This window comes from Paralichthys olivaceus, chromosome 11 (assembly GCF_024713975.1).
Source record: "Paralichthys olivaceus isolate ysfri-2021 chromosome 11, ASM2471397v2, whole genome shotgun sequence".
In the NCBI taxonomy this organism is placed as follows: domain Eukaryota; kingdom Metazoa; phylum Chordata; class Actinopteri; order Pleuronectiformes; family Paralichthyidae; genus Paralichthys; species Paralichthys olivaceus.
The window spans coordinates 24,445,216-24,469,152 of NC_091103.1; positions in this window are offsets into that span (position 1 = coordinate 24,445,216).

Here is a 23,937-nt window from a genome sequence, read left to right on the forward strand (position 1 = left end):
TCATATCATCAATACCATCACACTTAGGGGACAAACCCTTGAGCAAGACAGAACACAAACCACGTTTGATTGACTTTATTGAATTAATTAAGGTTTTAACACACGCTTCAAATCCAACTCCTGATTCCACAAAAAATAAAAACCTGCTGAACAGATGATTAGAAGCATAACAGCCGATTCCGCACCTGCAGGTTCGATCCAAAATTTTTATATGTTTTCACTGATGGAAAATCAACCAATGCTTGTATTGTTTTCTGACTATTTAGCCTGAAAAACAGGTTCATTTGAACACCTTACATCATTTGACTGCCAATCAGGTGTTTTACTTCAGATACAGAAACATATGGAGGCCACTGTCTGTACACAGTGCATTCACTTAGCCTGTATTCGTGCACGTTGTCTGAGATAAAACAGAGCACTACCACTAGAAACTGTGGGGGGCAGTGTAGCCAATAGTTCAATTTCGACGACCATACGACACGACTAAAGCAGTTGATAAAGAACTACAGGCGTCTATATGATGTTGCTTCGCCCAGGTACAGGGACAAAACAGACGCTTTTGCTTCTTTCTCAAGACGTTATTATCAGAACCTCTACCATCGTCGTGATCTCTCGACTCTGTGCTGCCCTCTAGCGGATGTATTTTCTTATCTTAGCCAACGTAAAGGACTCATGAAAGCATGTGGGCAGTGACGGTTTCATCGTTTGAACGGACGTATTTCTTTAAATAAGTAAGGAAAACATAAATGTTTACTTCCTTTAGTTGACTAGACTTCCTGCAATAGTTTGTAATCAACCCAGAGAACTTCTTTTTAGGTCGGACTAAATTTTGTGATCAGGTCTGAAACTAAAAGTCTGAAGGTCCGGACCAAACAAGCTAGGTGTAAAACCCTCAAATTTTCCTCAGCAAACTTTCTCCAAGTTGACTCCTGGATTTTTGGAGGAGCTCTATAAGCATGTGCTGAATGTTCTAATCCATCAATTTAAATTTCATGTTTGGTTTGGAGTCGCTGAAACATGTTTCATTCAGCCAAAACAAAAGTTCTACAGGTCGGACCTGAGGCAGAGTGAACGTCCTGTTTCCTCATGGCTGCTTTGAATTTGAACAAACTGAGAAGTGGACTGTGACAGTTTCAGGACAGTGTGAGGAGATTAAATGTCCACGAGTGTGAAGAGGCCTTGAGGAATGTTCTCCAACATCTGGAGAGCATGTGTTGGGTCACACAGTGAGTGTGTGTGTGTGTGTGTGAGAGAGAGCTACTGGCTAGACTTTAAGACAACACTACTTGAATTGACATGACAACTACCACTGTCCTCTGCCTTGTAAATCTCACACACACACACCCACACACACACACGTATGAAGACAGAGGGTGTTCATCCTTTGCCAAATGACAGGATCTGATGGAGGAATGTGTCGGGCTGTTCTGTTGAACCTGGCTCTGCTCTAGCATCAGACCCGACCTGACGCTGGGTGAGAAGCAGCTTGAAATCAATTTGGCCGAGTCAGACTCTAATTTCGAACTTGTTCTGTTTTCATGTTGTTTTTTTTTGCTCGTGTAAGCAGACGACATTTCTTCTGTCCGAGGTCTTGCCAAGTTTCTCTGAGAGGTTTATGGGTTTGTCCAGTTTTATAAAAACAGATTGAGACCAGCAGGAGGCCGAGTCTGGGGTTTTAACACCGTCAACAGCTTTTTACCAAAAAGCCCTTTTCTCAACTCATTTAAACAAAGATTGAAGTAAAGAGTGAAGAAGAATGAGAAATGCAGTGAGACAGTCAGCTGGATTAGATAATCAAATAATTGTTTCATCTGATCTTAATATTTACTCAACAGATTGTTAGTTCAATAGGAAAATTGAAAATACTTACACATGCCAATAAAAACTTCTCAAAACTTCAACACCAACAAATTGTTCGTTTTCTTCAAAGATTCATAAATGAATCAACAAAACAATAATGTACTTACAAAAGGATGAATAATTTATAATCAAAAGTTTACATTTTCTTCAAAACAAAAAATGGATGAAAATTAAGATTTAGAATAAAGATAAAAGCTCCAACCAATATAACAGCTCCAAACAATATGTGCAAATTCATCTCATCTGTGTGACAAAATCCTGAGGTATCAATATTTGAGTTTTAATTCATGCTATTTTAAACATTCCTGATGTTGAATTTTTGTCTGGGACCATCGATCAGGAAATTCCAGCTTCATATCTGATCATAAAAACACAGAGAAGTTTCTCTAACTTCATCTCTGGATCGTCTCGAAATCTTACGGATCATTTCATTTCTGGCATGGACGCCGTAACTGACCTCCGTTGTCATGGTTACAGTGATTAAAATGCAGTGAAGCTTGTGGGATGGTAATGATTGGGTCGGGTTTATGGAAAGATCATAATTTGGGTTCAAATAAAAACTTCTTTAAAGTTAGAGGATATTCATTAACATGGCTACAATATGAAACACAAAGTCATTTATAACTAATGTGAACTGAAAATATATTTGATGAAGGAACTGATAAAGATTCACTTTTGATGATCAGCTTGAGTGAGTTTAACCTGACAATTCATTTTACCGAATTGTGCAAATCAAAAATATTAATCAAACTTGGCTCAGACTGGATCTGTGTGCGAGGAAACGTCCTTATGGTGAGGAAGGCAAATATCATCATTGACACTGATTATTTGCTGCAAATATTTGCTGCGAATCAGAGAATTAATCTTTATTTACAGCACAGACAATCTCTGATTGTTTAATATTCTGCCAGTTGAAAACCAAATTTACTTTCAGAGATTTTTTATACAGTGCGAGTATCATTCATAGAGCGATGAAACTTCCCCTACAAGTGTGATGGCCCAGAGGCTCAAAACAGATATACAGTATTATACAGTGACCTGGTGCATTAGAGTGTGCACACATGTGTGTACTCACTTTATACGACTTTAAATAAACCTATGGGGTTAAAACGAGGCACACTTCTTTTCAACTTGCTGATTTTAGTTTAATCGGGGTCTTTTTTTCATTTAGTTTACAACAAATGTCATTTTATTTAATTTTCATTGGTGTTTATTTAAACACATTAAAATTATATTTTTATTTTTTATTAATAAATAACAAATTAAATAAAACCAAATAGAATAAAATCATAATTTTCTTGAGGATGATTTGAGGATGAAACCGATTTACCTCATTGTAACACTGACCAAAAAGGAGCTTTTCATCTTTTAGCTTTTATCTCCTTGATAGAACATCCATAAAGAAGTGTTTACAGTCTGAAAGTTTCCCTTTAAGGAGCCTGTGATGCATGCACACGAACAACATGCCCTGCAGTTATTTTATCAGTCATTACAGGTGTGCATGTGGAAGGGACCCCACCCAGTACTGGTTTCTTGTTAAGCGCGGATACTTATGTGCAAGTGTGTGCGCACATCTGCATGTTTGACTTTACAGATCAGTGTGTGTTTATGCTTATGTGACTGTTCGAAAAGTGCGTTAATACCCACATTAACCTACATGCATATTGAAAGCCTGTGTCAATATACAGTGGGGTTGTTCCAGTCTTTTGGATCCCACTGTAACTTAGTGTGTGTTTTATAATCTGTTCATCTTTACAGGCTCAGAATATAGACCTACAACACAGGGATAAAAATGGAAAAATAATATGCAGATTTTAGACGAAAGACAAATAAACAAAGTGACAACACTGCTAAAACTTAAATCGACTGTTCTTCCTTGTGTTTCATGATTTAATTAAGCCCCAGAGAGCTCAAACTCCTCGTTGGGCCTTTCTAAAAAAACAAAAATCCCTTATGAACAGTCAATATCAGTCACCAAAGAAGAACTGTGTGAACTCTGATGAACGTCACGAGTTTAAAACCATGTTTGTAGGAAATTTGTCTATAATTAGGATAAGAATCAAAGGTTTTACAGACAAGTGATTTGAACAGTAGGGAATCAAACATCAGGATTAAATGTGCAGATCTGGTTTTACTTCATCAGATTGTACTGAGGTCCTCATTTGAAGCTGTTCGTCTAAAACCAATTGACTTTGATTGAATCAGTTTATTTAACTTATTAATATGATATACGCACAAGAGTTAAACATTTGGATTTGAACGTAATGGTCAACTCGGGCCGATCTATGCAGAGTTTACGTGTTCTTTGCGTGTCTGCCAGTAATCCAGCTTCCTCCCACAGTCCACAAAGACATGCACGTTCATTGGAGACTATAAATTTGAATGTGAGTGTGAAAGGTTTTATCCGGCTTCCCATTCACGGTCAACTGGGATTGGCTTAAGCTCCCCTGGGATCCTCAAATGATAAGCGTATAGATAATGAATAGATGGATCACTGTTGGTACGTTTAAATCCTATCATCCACACTACTTCAGAGCTTTTTAATGCCTGAAACGCTGCTGGTCCAGTTCACTTGAAAAACTCTGATAGTACATCATAGTTTAAATGTCCAAAAACGATTGCATATGGAAACAATGACGTAGTATATACGTATTCATCAGGAACAGTTCCACCTTGTCGTGAGTCCCAAGGAAAGAAATCCCACCCTTGTAAAATGTTCTCCTAGTAAGTAACCAACTGCCAAATATACAGTTTCCTGTTTACACCAACAGACGAGACCAGTTAATCACAGGTGTCATGGATGGAGGAGATCACTTCTGATACATAGCTCAAACATCTGGACAAAGATTTTTTTTAGGATTTAAAACGCCATTTAAAAAAATATATATATTAGTATGGATGTAGTCGATAAGTCAGTCCTGCAATATGTTAGCAACCTCTACAGGGTGTATTGGCTTTTTAACTCATCTGCCTGATATGCAGATACCTGTGAACAGAAATTAGGCAAAATGTTGTTTGAAGCTAAAACTGAAGCTTAAACAACAAAAAGTCTCATTGTTTGTTTGTGTGGAGAAACGATCGACTTCTATAAAACTAGTCAGACTGTAAACAGTGTACAACGAATGGCCCAGATATCCACTGTCTACACCGGGAAATATTAGCCGTAGTCCTCAGAGGCTAATTCATCGTCAGAGATTATTAATGCACAGAAAAATGCATAAAAATGATGTCAAGAAAGATTCTAGACGTGATCTTAAAAAACAACACCAGTTACAAAAGCTTGCTCCAAATCTAGTACTCGGCTATATTATATAAGATCATGAAAAGATATCAAAGGTACTTTTTATTTTCTAGTATCTGAATCTTCTTCATTGGATCTGTCCTCTTCCACCACTTTAACCAAAGTAATCTGAAATCAAGCTGCTTTCTGGCCTTTGACTGAAGCTGCTGAGACAGTCACACCACTGTGACAACTGCAGCCAGGCACTTAGAGTTCATTAGCTGTGTGTGTGTACAGCTGGATACACAAACACACACACACACACATAGAGGAGGAACAATATAACAGCTGGGGCTGTGTTCTGAAGCGCTGCCAAGACAAAAGTAGCCTAGAGGTTAAAGAAGCAGATTCAGATAAAACTTCATTTAACTGTGAAACACTCTGTACTTTCTTTGCAATTTAAATATCTGCTATCTGCTGTATATATTCTCTTTTCATTGAATACAGGCTACTGTTTATACTGCATTTACACTGATGTTTCTTATTGTTACTTTCCCACTTGCTGCTGTAACGCTGTAATATAGGATTATCTTATCTTAAACTACAGACCATCAACGATTCTCTATGAGCAGAAAGCTTTAACCACTTATATTAATTATAGTATATATTTTTCTATATCAATTATATTACTGTAATATGAACATTAATATCAAATTAGTAATGTTTGCAGGACACTTAAAGCAATAAAACAACAAAAACTCAAGATTCAATATCGCAGAACATTTTCTCTTTAAACTCATGACAACATTGTTGTTACCGACCAGATGTTTCAGCAGAAAACACTTTAAGATCTTTAACGTCAGCCTGACCCTGGTCCTGCACTTGAACGTGTGAGTTCCACCGTCAACACACAGTTTGCAGATTAAATCATTAACGTCATCAGGTTTCCTTTGAGTGATATAAACCTATAATATTGGAACCGAATCTAAATAAATAAATAAAATACAGAAAATCTAATTGTTATAGACGTTGGGGTCGATGGGTGAGTTTTGTAATGCCAGAACATCATGTAGTGGCAGTAACTTCCTGGCAACCGCAACACAAACATGCCAAAAGTGGAGAATTTCATGTGAAGATCATATTAATCAACACAGGCGTGAACGGCCTTTGCACCTTTCGTCAGGTGGAAACAGGTGAACAGGTCATTTCTGCTGTCAGGACGTGTACACACAGGGGTGATTGACAGCTCTTGTATTACCTTTACCTGAAGAGGCGGGACAAGAGAGAAAATGTGCCACATGTTTATCACAACATTAAACTGAAAAAGAGCAAAAGTACAGGATGTGGATTCATTCAACTATGCTCAGTTATTTCTTAATAATTTAGAAAAAAAGGTATCATCAGTAGTATTATGCAATTTGGTATTACTATATTTATTATTATACATTATTTTATAGCAAGAACTCTGTGATTTCCTGTTTTTGTTTTGACAAATTTCACATCTTTGTTTGTACAGTGTACACTACCAATTTAATTAACTACGCTTAAAAACACTGTGTATAATTTATTTTCTCATACATTAATGCATACAAGCCACAGTTAGTATCCTACCAACACACACACACACATTACTATGCGATCTACGGCAGCACCCAGGTGTGGCAGATTAGGGACCCTCCACCCGCCTATTGTGCTGCCTGGATAATCGGGGGTAAGGATAACACCTACACATGAGAGTAACTTTAAACGCAGCCTCTTCCAGGCAGTAATGCTGCACTTTTATTCTGTCTCATGGTTCTGTATAAAAGACACAGACGCAGAATTGAGTTACATAGATGTTTCTCCTTAACATCAGCAATGGGGGTTGTTAGCGAGCCAGACTTTTTTACATTACACGGCTGACCCAAGAAAACCAGCATGCCATCTAAAAATCACACCCTGAGGCAGCGATATACCATCTTTGTTTGCTTCACACATACGAGAATGTAACAGTGGAGAACCTTCACCTCCCGTTCAGGGAGCAAGGAGGCAAATAAAATGCTTCCTGTGGTGAGGTCAATCGCAGCGTGTTCAACCTTTGCGAACTTTGACCCAAACGCCTGCACCCGCGTATCTGTTACAGTGCCCTGAACAAGTAAAGACGAGTCTTCTTAATGGAAATACAACAGAATCTCTGATTAAAACAAGCCAGAGAGAATAATCCTCCTCTACCCCTATACAGTTTCTGATCCTAATGTGCATTTTTCTGAGCTACATGCAAATCCAGGTTCCAGAGTGTGGTGGTCATTAACCCGAAGCTATGCGGTAGCTGCCAAAAAAACAAGGAAGAAGAACCTCTGCAATTTAGGTCCAACAACAATATTCGTGAATATTTGTTATCGATCCTCATCACTTTTTTTTTTCTTTCATTTTTTGCATCTGTCACTTTGAATTCTGCGGAGGATCTTTTGTTCACACATTCTCCAGAGTTTTGACTACAGGGGGACTAAATCTGCTTAGTTTGTTTTTTAAACATACTCATAGTACCATATCACCCCACTAGAGCACTGTACTCCCATAATTCAGGCTTACTTGTTGTTCCTAAAGTATTGAAAAGTAGAGTAGGAGCCAGAGCTTTCAGCTATCAGGCTCCTCTCCTGTGGAATCATCTCCCAGTTTCAGTTCGAGAGGCAGACACCTTCTCTACGTTTAAGAGGAGTCTTAAAACCTTCCTTTATGATTAAGCTTATAGTTAGAGCTGGTCCAGACTTGCTCTTTGTTATGCTGCTATAGGTCTAGAATGTTGGGGGACACATGACACATGGAGTTTCTCTTTCCTCTTCTCCATCTTTGTCACTTTAAAGACATTAATGTCTCATCAATACATGTTACTCACTTGACTTCTTCTCCGGAGTCCCTGTGCCCTATCGCTCGCAGATCCAGGGCTGCGGCTGCGGCCACATCATGAATCATGATGGCGGATCACGAATTAGACATCGTGATCATAATGGCGGATCCTGTATCGTGCTGGCTGATCATGATGGTGGATCATGAATCCGAGATCGTGATCGTAATGGCTTGTGCTGGCATCTGATCGTAGTGGTGGACCATGTTCAAGGTGGCAGCTGATGGTGGATCCTGATGGCAGCAGTGGATCGTGACTATGGATTATGGTGGTGTATCCTAATCGTGCTGGCTGCTGATCGTGGACTATGATTACAAAAAGACTGCTTGATATACAATATGTCTACTCAGATATTCTACCATTACTGACAATAATTCCTCAATTCATTTACCTTCCATCATGCTACAAACGGTTTACTCTAACCAATGCTGTAATTACTCTTATGTCTCTGACGTTTTCCATTACACGTTGCATCTATTGCACTTCTGTCCATCCTGGGAGAGGGATCCCTCACATGTGGCTCTCTCTGAGGTTTCTACGTTCTTTTTCCCTATTAAAAGTTTTTTTGGGTAGATTTTCCTTACTCTTGTTGAGGGGACAGAGGATGTCCCACCCTGGCAAAGCCCTATGAGACAAGCTGTGATTTGTGATGGTGAATATGGGCTATACAAATAAAATCTGATTTGATTTGATGCTCAAGAACCTATGACTACAGACGACTGCTATTGTACCTGGAGTTATTGTTAGAAACACATTCCACCCCCAGAGAGAAACATGGCAGAACAGACCAGGACAGTGGACACAGTCTCATATGGTTTGGCGTGTTCTGGTGTCTGTAACAGTCACGTTGAGGACGCCTCCATCCTGTCTGTTCGCTCGTCAGAATGTTTTTCTACCTTCCCAAACCCCAGAATGGACGTGGTGTGAGCAGGGGGATGTAGGAGAGGAGGAGGAGGAGGAGGAGGGTGGACAGACGAAAAAACGGGGAAGGACTGAAGGCCACTGGTGGGGAGGTGGGGAGGAGAGGGGTGAGGCGGCTGCTGCCAGAGGATGAATGAGTTCTACTATGTCTGCTGGCTGCGGACTCTGTGCGTGCATGTGTGTGTGTGTGTGTGTGTGTGTGTGTGTGTGTGTGTGTGTGTGAACAGAGCTCCTTAAGCAGCCTCTCACGCTCAGGTACACAAGCTCCACTTCTTTCCACAGCACAGGCTGAAAACACCACCGCTCAGTTTGGGCCTCTGCAGACACCGTAGAAATGGAAGGGAGACGTGATGATGATTTTACATTTTTTAACCGAATCTTCAGATGTTTAAGTTTGTGTGAAAGTGTGTTTCCTGTAGGGTTTGTTTATCTGCAGTCTTGAAGTGAAACTTTGGTTTGCCATTTCCCACATTGGTGGTCAAATAAATATAATATTTGAATAAAGTGACTGAAATTGCTGAATCAATAATAATAATAATGTAATAAATGGAGATAACTTGAAAATAGAAAAATATATTCAACGTCTTCAACTATAGATGCCTCAAGAAAATATCTTCTGGCCTAAAGAGATCCCAAATGAAGACGTGTACAAGAAGACTATAAGAGTGTGGGGAAAGTCCTCAGAATGGACCAGAACAAAGATGGACACCAGTTACCAGTGCAGAGAAAATGAGCCGACTAGTGTCTGAAAGTGAATTTAAAAAGACATATATAACAACAAATTTAAATCATAAACAGCCAGAGCCAACACAGGAGAACCCTGGATACATGGAGAAAGAGATAAGTAATGTCAGCCATGTTTACATCTTAAAGAAAAGTCTTGTCAATCAGGAGGAAAGACATTAAGAACCAGGAGGTGGATGAACTCAGCATCATTTCCTGACTTGCAGCTTCTTACACTGAAGATATGAGCAGTCTTTACTGTCGCACTCCACCTCTCCACACCTCTGCCTCACCCACAAGACACTTAATCATTGACCCAGTCCCCATCATTGGCATCTTGGCACTGAAATCCTCCTTTCAAAATAAAATGCCTGGGCCCTCTTCACTCACTTGAGCGTTGTCTTTGGAAGCAAAGGAATGTCAGAGTCTGAGATTCTTCTACCTCCTCCTCCTCCTCTCACTCTTTTTCTCTCATCCCTCCATTTCTGTCTCCACTTGCACCCCCCCCCCCCCCTCAAATCTCACTCCCTCCTGTCAAAATAAACACTCTGAGAGCTGCCCTTCTTTTCATTCAGACGCTCTGAGCCGACAGCCTCATTTAGGGACCCACTGTCCTCCTGTGTGCATGTTTCTCCCAAGTATTTATAACTCACATTGAAAAGCAGCTCTTTTTTTTTAACACCCCGTCCCTCCTCCTCCACCTCCTGCCCCGGCGTGGTATCTGACATAACCGGCAATGGGTTTCTCTCCGCAGCCCTGCGTTCCTGGCAGATAGAGGGGCCGCCGACCGCCACTGGGGGAACTTTCCTGGCTCGGGGAAGCCGTGGGACAATCACACCTTTCATGGGCCGGAGAGAACGCCGCCTGTCCAGCGGCTCCTCAGCCACGGCACAGGGAATTTCTCTCCCTCCCTGGACCCTCTCCCTCTCCTTTTCTTTTTCTGTTTTCTAACGCGTGTGCTGTGCCACTTGTTCATTGCTGCCATCGGATAAACTGCCACTTTCAACACAAACAGCCATTTTGGTTTCTGTATCTTATCTTGCTGCTCCTGTTGTAACAGTGTAATAATAATAACTATGGCTCTTAAATATAGTATTTCAGTATTTTGCCTTTAACTATAAGAGGAGACAGCAAACCAGAAAAGGGGCCACAAAAAATAAGGGTCTCGATACAAACCAGGGACAGTGCAGGTGCACATTAGGTGCAAATTCTACACCTGAACTAATTTATTTTCTCTAAATACTGCAATATGTAGAATTTTGTGTTCCATTATTTATTCTTGACATACAGTATTTACATTATAAGATTCTGCAAACCCAACACATTATGTACAGTAACAACCTTCATAATTCATAAGGATCAATTTATTCTAGCATTTTGTTGTTGAGGTCTGGCTAAAGGCTAATGTGACTACAGCTACAAACATACATTGGGCATGTGCGGTGTTAAACAGGAAGTAAATTACTCTACTCTAGTTGCTTAGTTGCTTAAAATACAACAAATGGTGAAATGAAGGTGAGTGACTGTTACTGACAGTTAAAAACAACTTTAGCCTCCACCACTGGTAGTCGAGTCGTGACTGATAAGAACCTCATCAGGAATCAAATGTGGGTCATCACTGAAAGCTTGAAAACTCCTGAGTAGTGATGCATTTAAAAATATAAAATGTAGAAGATGGGGGAAGTGGAAGTAGCAAAAAAATGGCGTCTACACACTGCTGCATGGTCGACTGGATTTTCAGCAACAATTACAACCCAAAATAAGATCACTGTAGTCACACTTACATTAGGGGCGTACACTTGGTAAAAAATATGATTCAGTTTGCAAAGTAAACATGAGCCAAGATTTACTCTGAAAATTGTATTGATTAAATCAGAGTCTATTCTAAGAGGAGAAATGCACTTGAGCAATATTATCCCCAATGATATTAGTCAGAATTGTTGTTGGTTCCCCCTCTCCATCATTAGGTATAGGGGCAGTCACAAAGTCTTTTATTCCTGAATACATCATAATCATCCGAGAGGAAAACTTTTCACATATTTGGGATCACAAAATCATTAAATAATTAACTCATTTGCTTTCAGTGGTTTCTGGCCTGCTGCACCTTCTCACACTCCTCTTCTACCCTGTTTTTCTTCCTTGATCTCTCTGCAACTTTCCTCCCCCTCCTCCCTCCAGATCTCCATCTGAAGCCACCTTGGGGTTTACAAAGCAACCTTTTTGCAGGTTTAAATTTAGAATCACCCTCTTTGGGGCCACGACTCGTTCTGTAGCTCGTCCCGGGGAAGGAGAGACAGAGAGGGAAGAGGGGGCTGGTTTCTAAACTCGTCCCTGTAAATTGGCAGGTTCTGTGAAAACCAATTTGGAGAGGTTCGGTTTGGAAGCGAGAGGGGGGCCGGTTGTGATGCTGCGCTGTGCGCTTCCCGTAAACATGTTGAGTAGCTTTATTCAAAGAGCTGCGGTAAAAAGACCAAATAAAGATCAAATCAACATGGAGGAAGCTCGCAGGGGAGGGTTGGGTTTCTGTGCAGTGGTGGGGGCAACCTGGGACAAGGAAAACTCAATGAAAAGGAAGAGGAGGAGTCAATGAAATGAAAGGTTCCCAAAGTTAATGAATGTGTTAATAAATGGAGTCAACTGAAGCACATCAGAGTGAAAAAATTTGTAATCGCATAAATAAACGACACTCACACTGCAATGAGGGACAGTCCCATACCTCCGCCAAGGCTCAACACACTCTCAGATTCAATCAACCCGCACCAAAGCACACACATAGATATCAGTTCTGATTCTTTTCACAATTTATAAACGTTTTCCAGTGGGAAATTCCTCAAAATGTCAAAAAACATCCCACAATGAAAAAGATTTTTTCTTATTTCTACCAGCAGTGATGAAATGTGCAGACTTTGTTTCAGGTGGAGCTTCCCATAAAGAAGTGTCACAGAGTCACACACACACACACACACACACACACACACCCTGACTTGGATTAGCAGAGGGGTGGGACCTGCAGTCTTGCATCCTGGTGTCACGTCAGACTTTTTAATTCCTTCCAGGAACCTGTGAGGATTTTCACCGTACTAACAATGTGTACTCATGCATGACTCACACTCTCTCACACACACACACACTCCCTGTCCCCCTCTTTCTTTCCCCCCACCTCTCTCTCTTTCTCTCTCAGAAGCCCTCATGATATGTGTGTTTTCATGTGGATTCATGTGTGTGCACCTCCACGCACGGATGCAAGTCCCGATATTACTGTGCAGCCTCATCTCTTTAGTTCGGTCTGTTGCTCTTCAGTTTCCCGTCCTGTCGTCTCCTAACACGCTTATGACTTCGCTCTCTGTGCAGGCTCCATCATCTCAGGGCAATCAAGTGCAGTCAATGTTTCTTTCATAAAGACTGCATTTCGCCTCATCGTAATTTCTCCTCAACCCCAGTTTAGCCAGAAGCCCCTTTATCTATAGGCTCATTCAGGGGCTGAGCATATCGCCGTCACCACACGAAAACCAGGCATTTGCAGAAAATGTGAGCTTTTCAAGGACACAGAAAAGACATAAAGTTGTTCCACTCAAGGATTTAAATTAAGTTTTTGCATTACAACATGAATGGGAATCACTTTTACGTCAGAGAAAAAAGAAACTCTACCTCTTACTGAATAATAGTATATATTACTGCATATGTTGATCTTTAGTTAATTTATAATACTGAGAATAAAGGTGCAGGGATACATGTCAATAAAACCACAACTCAGGAATATCTCAGCCAATTAAACAAAGAGAGACAAATATTTCTTGTTCTTCCTGGAGCTGTTTTATCATCATTCACATTTAGTTTGAAGTTTGTGTTGTGGATAGCTCCTTCATTTCCTTTGTGTGGTGCATTATGGGAGAAGAGTTTAATGCTGAAAAAGCCAACGCATCCTGTGATCGCTGATTTTTTCCTATATTTAACCAAGACAAAAGCCTTTGCCACATACTTTGGTGAATCATGCTTTAGTGGCCACGAGCAGAAAGTTAAAACTAAATATTCTGTGAGCAACAGTATGAACGTTTTGAATATTTGTAGATTTGTTCATTCAAAACTCCAACACGTCTCATATCCAGTCTTATTAAAACACCATCAAAGAGATGTGCAAAGGTTCAATTAAACGTGTCGTCTGACAGAGATGCTGGTTCAGAGCAAACAGAGTGGCAGCCAGACAGAACAAGTCCAACTGGTTTTCATTACAGACCCCCTCCAACAGGGTTTGCTTTCCTGGATCCTGTGTGGAGGAGGGCAGGTGGATAAAACTGAGGATAAAAACCTTTTCAGAAACCCTGAAATATCAAATTTGAATATAATAAATATGAAAAATATCAGAGGAATGAACAAGAGGAGGCGACTTCCAATGTGTGTTTATACAGTAAGATGGGGATGTAGCAGCCATTATTCATTATCACATCAGCCATTTTTAAAGGTGGAATCAGCAACAGTATGTAATCATCCTCCTCCACTGTCCTCCACATGAAAAGAAAATACACGTTCAGCCGTTTTTTAAATTACTTTTCGAAAAGAATAATTTCATCATTATTACCCGACGAGCACCTGCCTTCCTTTTCTTGCATCGGGGCTTTGTTTGAAGTTGAATGCGGCCGACAGAAGCCAAATAAAACGCCTCCAGCCTTGTTTGCTTGTTTGAAAGAATTACATGACTTGACAGATTACATGAACCATCAGGTGCTGCAGCAGCTTGTTAAATGGCAGATAGGGAGGATGTTCATGTGTATGCATGTTATATATTTTTTAAAAGAAGTATAACATGTTTTGGAAATAAAGGGAATGGACAAAAATCTTGGGAGATCAGTTTTTTGTGGGATATTTATGAAGTGGTGGGAGGGAATATACCACATGACAATTTGGCCAATAACATCAGGTCCAGAATCATCAATATCAATGGGAACATAATTACTTGCATGAGACAAAACACAATGTAGTTTGTGATGTTTAAAAACAAAAATGAATCATTTGCATGGTTTGAATCCCGCTTCAGGGTCTTTCTGTGTTTGCATGTTCTCCCTGGTTCTGTTTGATGACGTACATCTGGCCTCTTCTATTCCTAAATCCTTGTGTTTTACAGTGACGCACTCCAACTGAAATAACACCACGTAAACAAAGTCTTTACATGTCAGTGATTTATAATATTGGATAAATCCTCAGGAAAAAGAAGGGGTGATATTGCAGCTGCTCAAACAGTCATTAAGAATGAGATGTGGTCGGTGTTTACCACCTGTACTAAATGTATATGGTCTTATTACCACATTATATTCAAATGGAACAAAATGATTTATGCAGCCATAAAAATTGGTTCTAATATTCCTTGTGAAACAGCGAGCATACAACAACTTTAATAACGATTGTTACAGGCTTACAGGAGAATTGTTGAAATTAATGGATTTTTGAATATCAGTAAGGTCATTTTCTGATAGATGTTAAAATCACTTAAAATTGTTTTATTAAAATGATACACACAGGATTATTCTCTCGATTCTCAGGGTCTATAAGTAAGTTGGGAAAAGGACAGAAGTAGTGATACTGCGTGTCGATTATTCACTATAAGTGCAGTTCACTGAACCAAATAAATAACACAACCATTCATTTAATTTTCCCTCCACCACCAGTTTCCTTTCCTTTTTACTGGACTACACTTAGAACCCACACACACACACACACACACACACACAGAGACAAACGAGTGAAGATGTCGACCCACTCAAACAGCAACAACACACTGACAACACAGAGCAAACACATGTCAGAAACATACATGTTCACATGTGGACCCACGCAGAGGGAACACACATGTCGAGTGATGCACACATGCACTAAACACACAAACATACACACAGTGAAAACACGCTCGGCTTCCATGCACATTCGAACATAAATAGCAGAATAAACACAGAGCGGCGAGAGTCCGTTTTTAAAAGGCCTGGTTGAAGTGAAAAAGGTCAGACCGGTTCTCAGACACCTGAGAAGAAACACACACCTCAACTGACCAAAACCAGACTGGACGGATTCAACTCAACACTGGTGCCAATATTCTGATGCATTTTATAATATGTTTAGATCTCAGCCCTAAAGGACAGAATTACAAAACATGTGTGTTCATTATAATCGGACTGGACCTCTGGATCACCACAGGATCCCATATCCTGTATGTACTCAATGCTAGTATTTACTGTTTTAACTAAATAACTCATGTCCTTGGATCAATCCAGATATCTGATCATCAATCTCATCATCCATTTGTTTACTGCTGACACATCAGCTGAGAAAAATAAAATATGCTTTATTCAAAGATTTAAAGGACTCTGATTCCACACAATGTTATGATGCAGTGATCTTAAATACACGGTGCGGTTGAATTTAAGTTTCTGAAATTTCTGAAGCCATTTTCAGACATGAACAGAAATCTGTTTAGTAGTTTTAAATCCGGCTGATAATCTAACAAAAAAACGGACAGGGTGAAAACATCAGGTCCTTGTTAATGATGATGTGAATGGATGTGAGTCAGTGAGGAGACTGGCAGTGAATGTAGCCTGAGAGGAAAGATCATTTCACCACTGGGGAGACATAGGAGTCACGTTTTTCCTTGTTCTGTCTATTAATACTTTAAATAAACATTGACCAAAAGAAAAACACGGAAATCTGAATAAATACAAAGTGAATGAATGCACTGCTTCTTCTGTTTATTATTACATATTACTGATTCTATTACTGGTTTGAATATGAAACGAATCATGACACTGGTTAACTGGGGCAGAATGAAATCATTATAGAGGTTCTCTTTTCCTTTTCTCTCAGCGTTGACTTAACTACAATCTTATGACACTATAGCGGGAGTTGTGTCTGATCCGTAGACTCCGAGAGTTACCACAAACTGCTCATATTATCACTGGTCTATTATCACAGCTAAAATGTGCTGCAGCAAAACGGCACTTGCGAAAGTCACTTGTCGGCCACTGGTATTTATATTCCATACTGCAAATACTGGTACCACAGTTTGTTTTAATGAATGAAATAAATGATGACAACAATAGACTTATGAAGAATTATACAAAAGGGTAAAATGGTAAATGGTCTATATATACTTGGTGCTCGTAGAAGTTCACTCAAAGCGCTCTACAGAACAGTATTTGCCATTCATGCATTCACATATCACTCATACACTTCCAGCAAAGCCTTCAAGGGCTCTGTGTTTTGCTGATGGACATTTCAGCTTGCAGAATGGAAGAGCTGGGGATTGAACCACCGAGTGTCTGGTTAGAGGATAACTCATTCTATCTGCTGTGATAATGGATGTTTAGCTTCATTGAGACTTTGGTTGAGAAACCTACAACTCATCTTAGCTTATATGCAACTTATATCAGAGGTATTTCTAGAAGGTTTTAAATCTAACAAACTGCATGCTGGGATGTTTTCTGAACTCATTTGTTTATTAGAATAGCACACAGTCGAGCTCATACCTCCGCCAAGGTCCAACCATCCTGTTAAATTCAATCCACACACACACTCATAGATTTTTGAATTATGAATTATTTCCCTGGCAAATTGAAAAGAATGTCCTGTATCTGCCCCTTTGTTCAGAAGATTTAATGGGTTCTTTCTTGGCCCATGTCCCATCCTTCCACCAAGTTTCGTGGAAATCTGTATATTAGTTTAGTTTTTGTCCAATGCGGCTGACAAATGATTAACAAATTAACAAATCAAATCACAAAAGAGTCGTCTTAAGTCAAAGGAGGGTTTATAATGTAAAATCATGCTCATGTGCTTTCCTGGATGCATGCAGACTTTTAGAAGCTTATGAATTAGTTTGGGTTTGAAATGGAGAAACAGATTGGTATCCAGATTAGTACCTTAAAATACTTTGAGATAAATGTCTTCTTCTATTGCAGGAAGCTCACTCATGACTTCATGAGGATTCGGATGAAGTCGTCTCACATCTTGTTTCGCACCGTTCCACAGCAAACACAGACCCGAGGCAACGACGGACATTTAAATCCATCCCTCGTCTGTCACTTTTGACCATATTACTGTTTTACAGAGACGACAGCCGGCCGCAGCTCTGAGTCTGGCGGCGGTGAAGCCGGAGTAATGAGTGGGACATTTTGGAAGGCGACTCACTGTTGCTGTGCCAGCGAGGTTTAAATGGAGACAGAGGGAAAAGAAGTGTATCAATGGAGAAAGTGTCCTGCTGCAGGTACAGGTGAGGTTCCAGCGAAAAGCCAAACAGAACAGGTCCAGTTCAGTTCATTTCCACAGTAAAAACAGAGAGAGAGACCCAGAGGGTACAGTTAGTGCAGCTCCATCCTCAGTCTGTTTCCTTCAAAACATCCGCTCCATGAATTAGACATCTTATTTACAGAGCCCCCCCTCCTCCTCCTCGTCCTCCTCCGCCCGGACCTCCATCCCACCCCCTCTGCTCCTCCCCGCCTCTGGCCCAACACCATCACCCAACCCGTCTCTCCCCTCTCCTCCCGGTCTCCTCCCCTGTCTCTTCTCGTACGCCCACAAAGAGGAAGGTTCTGTAAAGGTCTTTGGTTGCCATGGTGGTTCTGTAGAAAACCGCTACGACTCAATGAGCCCTCTGATTTCTTAACGGGGAAAAGAAAACTACACATGAGAATAAATAAGCAACTGTGGTTCTTACAGTTATTTTTAGTCCGGTAACTTCAGTTGCTCTTACAGGACCCACATGTGTCATCTTAACATAAATAAACACTTAAAATCAAAATTATTATTATATTTACTAAAACCTTTAAAGGATTTTATGTATTATTGGTTTCAGAAGAAATAATAAAAACTATTTCAACAGAACCTTTAGTGCTAAAAATGCAAAAACAATGTGATTACCTTCGCTAAGGAGGTTGTGTTTCGTTGTGTCTGATAGTTTGCAGCTTTACACAAAATCTACTTGAAGGTTTATCACGAAACCTGTTAAAAGAACAATTAAAATTTCGGTGCGAATCCAAATGAATAATAAACTTTTACTTTCTCTACAGCGTTTCCAACAGAATTCATTCCGCCTAATGGCGGTAGCATGGCTGCACCATCTGGACCGTCGCTGTAACAGCCAACAGATTTTGCAGAGTATAATGCAAAGGAGCAAAACATCAAGTTAGAGATCTTTGATATTATGAGAAGTGTAGAATTGTTTTTGGTTCACTATGGAAAATTCAATTATGGTGCACCGTTACTGTCTAGATAATTAATGGGCCCTTCTAACATATTAAGAATAAGATTCCTCTATTTATTATTTTATTTTATTTATCTTTATCTTATGAAGGAGGAGATGGAGACGGAGATTGACAGATCATAATGTGACAGAAAAGTGAAGTTTTTTCCTCTTGGTATATGAGTGTGGAATTTGACAGCCATTTCTTTTGTGTGATTAAAACATCTTCTGGAACATTCTCACACAGCACTTCTCACGCGGGTTCTCACTGTGGTTCCCTCCTGAACGCCTCTGAGTTTTGGATAAGTTGAAACGACGTCTTGAGTATTTCTCAGTAACGAGTCATCGCCACCAGATCTCAGACTAAAAATATAATTTCCTCTCTTTAAATCCTCCTCACCTCTCACACACACAAGCTGCAATTTAAGTGTGTTTAATTTTAGTCTCATCTGGCATGTTAGCTGTACAAAGGTAGCAGTGTTAGCTACAGGTCGGGGAGGGGGGGAGGGAGGGTATTTATGGTGAAGAAAGTAGAGAGCAGCGGCGGAGGGAGGAGTCCGCAGCTCAAGAAGGAATGAGACAAGTACAGAATAATAGAGCGGAATATTTGTTGTTTTCATTACCAGTTCAAAGCGTGGTTCAGCTGAGGTCTCTGTTCTGTACAGTTTCCTCCCACGACGTGAGCTTTACATTAATTGGTGACTCTTAAATTTCCAATAGGTGTGAATTCTGTTTGTCTTTATAAATTAGGCCCAGAGTCATTGTGTTTGTGGCGTTTAATCACACTGGTGATTAAAAGGGTGGAGACAGAGACGACAGATGAATCATTTAAATCTTCAGAGCAAACAGTGACGCAAAAAGTCATAAAGTTGTGAACAGAGTTGAGAGGATGCCGTTTGTTATTTGATATCTTAATATTACGCTTGAGTGGCTGCAGGTTCGTTTCTGCCCCAGAACTTTGCTTCCCCCTCTCTCTCACTGAATTTCACACTCAACTAAGTCAAAGGGCCTAAATACGCATTTAAAAAACAGTGTTAACTACTTTTTTACTCCTTATTTCTCTTAAAATGGGAAAAAACTATTGGCCTGAACTGAAATGTGTCTGAATCCAACAAACACATGAAAACAAAATGAAAAATGAAGAACTTTTTAAGAAAGTCAGACACATCTTGTGATCCACTGTCAAACTTTTGACCTGAATTTTAACAGATTCTGGATGTTTTTGGTATTCTTGAAAGATTTAATTTGAAAGAAAGTTTATCACGAGAAGATCAACATTTTTGAGGAGAAAACTTTGCTGCTGAAGGTTTCAACTCTAAAAAAACTAATAGAGGTTCATAAAAACTTTACCGATTTGGGTTTTCCTACCTTACTTTCATGATGTTAATGTGCATTAGCTTGTATTTATGTTTTTAAGTAAATGAGATCATTCCTTTTAATTTCTGGCAGAGGAAGATGTAGAGAAAGACCTGACCACGATAAAGAAAAAGTGAGAAATAAACTCTAACTTTAACACAGAACAAAGAAGTGATAAAGTTTTTTAAAGAGTCAGACACAGGAACAAAAGAGACGACTCACAGCATCTGATTATTGTCATATTTGGCCAAGTTAATAAAAAATAGTGCATCACATTAGAAAATAGTTGAAATACAGTGAGGTATTTTCTAACTGTCTTGCAGAAAAGTGACTTTGGGCAAATGGCCTGAATCTGTATAATGTGTATGTATATACTATATATATCTGTTAGTCAGGATGTGATGAGTTGTGTAACAGCATAAAACTGCTGTACAGTTTCATTCTCTCTCTTTCCCTCCCTCGCTCCCTCTCTCTTCTGTTCATTGTTCCAGCTTCAGGTGCCGTGCCGGCTGGTTAATGGTTAACGTCGGGCTCGGCCCTGGCGGACAGAGAGGGGAGGAGGTGGAGGCCGTGAAGAAACGGTGACATTTCACTGCCATTATTCATCCGTGCTTTGTTCCCGCAGCGCTGAAGAGTGTTTGCACTGGGATGGAGTGCAGGGCGGAGAGGGACACCGAGATGGAGGGATGAATGGGGCAGGGTGTGGAGGGAGAGAGGGGGAGATTGGGGGTTTGAGAGGTGAAGAAGTCACAGGGTTAAAGTGTGAGACACCTATGAGGAGAGGATAAGAGACAAAGACCTCTGTGTTTCTATCTCTGACTTTTAATCCTCATGATCTTATTTTGTTTCTCTTTCCTTTTGTGTCTTAGTCCTTTATTTCTAATTTTTCTACTTTTAGACTCACACACACACGCACACACACACACACACACACACACACACACACACACACACACACACACACACTCACACACACGGACATGCTGTTGGCAGCTGTTTACATGGTGTGTTTGCACAATATGATGGCTGGGAGGAGGAGGAGGAGGAGGAGGACAGTGAAGGAGGGGCAGGGATGTTCTCTCCTCTGTTTAAAGTTCCACAGAAAACCACATCAGCTGCCGCACTCCCAGTATTCCAGGATGGATGCAATCTACCCGAATATACGTCTGTGATGAGCAGATGATTGTTGATCTGCTCGGACATGTTACACTTCTGTATTTGTCCTGCAATCAAAGTCTGTATCATGGTGGTTTGTCTTTTATTATTTATAGTTTATCACCTCTGGAGTATATGTTCCCTTGCTGGACACTTTATCACAAAGCTTGGTGGAAGGATGTATTATGGGTCAGGGAGGAACATTTAAACTTAGGGGGGGATCCAGGCCGATTTTTTTTTCCACTTTCTGTAACATTGCATGATTGTTTTGAGGTCGTTTGGAAACATTTTTTCCAGAGAATAAATCATGAATCTTGAATTGTTTTTTATATTTATGTTTAGAGAACTGATATCTGAGATTGTGCAGATCCAGACAGAATCTGGATCTTGTGAATTTAGAGAGGTTTTATAAGGGGGCTGTTGGGCTTTTCACAGACAAGCAAACAAATATTTATGATGTCCTCCCGGCTTTCTGTTTGTTTATGAATGTGTTTAATGTGTCAAAATGAAATGGTACATCCCATTGGTTTTATCCATATTTATAATACATACAAATGTTATCTTGATATCTGGAAGAAAAAAAACTAAAGATATGTTTAAAGTAAAGCAAATATATGCTCCCCAGATGTTTTATCCAAAGTTTCACTATTGCTCATTTTTTCTGTCAATAAAAAAGGAATAATTGATTTCAAGCAGAAAGAAAATAAAAATGTTTTCCTTTTTTTAAACATACTGAAACATGCTCATCATCAAAAACCTGCAACGTGTAAGTTTCATAATGTTTTGTGTTGAGCCTCAATGAAGGACTGATGTTCATAATGAGCTGTGCCTGCACACGTATGTTACACGTGTGAATGCATCGTGCACGTCATTGTGTGTACAGTGGGGTATATTCTCAGTTAGGTCTCACACTCTGTCACACACACACACACACACACACACACACACACACACACAGGGTATGCAGAACAATGGTTGGCTTTGACAGAGCTGGGCTGACAGGAGGAGATGGGCCGGATCTATTGTCTCCTCTATTTACTGACAGACTCACCTGGCACTGAGCTAATAGCACCAGCTCTATCTGTCAGTGCAGGGGACGGGGGTCCACAAACAGACACACTCTCTCTCACTGACACACACACACACACACACACACACACACACACACACACACACACACACACAGACAGACAGACAGAAACAGCAGCATGCAGTCTCACAGTTGTCTGCAGGACACTAACGCAAAATAATAAATAAAACTTGGAGAGGGTGAGGTTTTTATGTTTTGTTAATGTTTTGATTCTAAATGGCGTGTGTCTCTGTGTGTATCTGTTGTGTGTGTGTGTGTGTGTGTGTGTGTGTGTGTGTGTGTGTGTGTGTGTGTGTGTGTGTGTGTGTCTGTGTGTGTGTGTGTGTGTGTGTGTCTGTGTGTGTGTGTGTGATTGTCCAGTCACACCTGGGTGTCCTGGGAGGTTCTCAGTGGAGGGGAGGGTTTATGGAGTAGAAAGAGGAGGAGGGGGTGGGGGTTCTTTCAGGTTTTTACTACTGTGCAAATACACACACACACACACACACACACACAAAGCAGCCACAGTTGATGGGTTTTGATGGGATCAGTTGGAAGCCTCAGAGTGACCCTGCCCCAACCCCACCCTTGTTTGATCGACAAGGCTGAGAAAAGAGGGGTATGACCGTGTGTGTGTGTGTGTGTGTGTGTGTGTGTGTATGCTGCTCCTACAAAAAGTTAAGGAAAAAACAGTACTACACAGGTACTGTAGTTCATAAGGATTTACATCAGCCTTGTGCCAAAATGTTTTAACCCCAAACAACTTTTATCCCAGCAAGATTCCATTCTATTCTTTTCTTAACGTTAACAAATCATTTAAAACGCAAAACCAACATGTGTTAGTTGTTCTTTAATGTTAAATATTCTCTGAGGCACCAACTCCACGCCCATCGGTTCCCACTGAAAACACTCACAGTATAGTTTCATAATCAGAAGTATAATGTCACTGAGTTGAGCTCATATCTCAGCCAAGCCCCAACAGTCACCTTGAGTCCAATCAAGCTGCACCAAGTTGCACACACTCATAGATATCAGATCCCTAAATATGCCAGATTTTTTTTCCATCAAGATCCATGAATGTTTCTCTGGGGAAAATAGTGAAAATGTTGAAAAATGCCATATCCCAGAAGGTTAAAGAAAGTTTTAAATAATTCCTGGGTTCCACCCCATGATCAGGATTCACTCCTGTCTCTCATCCTTCCACCAAGTTTTGAGGAAATCCATTCAGTTGATTAATCTTGCTTAAAAACCAACCTACAAACAAAGTGAAAAAAAAAAACTCTCCTCAAACAGCTGGACATGACACTCAGAGAGTATTTATAGCAGCGGATTGATACCCAGAGTATCTGTTGGTCTGGTGAGTGTTTCCAGCTGCAGGACGGTGAATGTGGGATTGAATCATGATAATAAACGACAATGTGTGTATTCATGGTAATCAAGTAATATATCACTGAGTGCAGCTCAGTGATGTGTTATCAGACTTTTACACAGACAATATTTGTTGTGAGAATCAAGTCACTGTTGGTCCAAGAGAA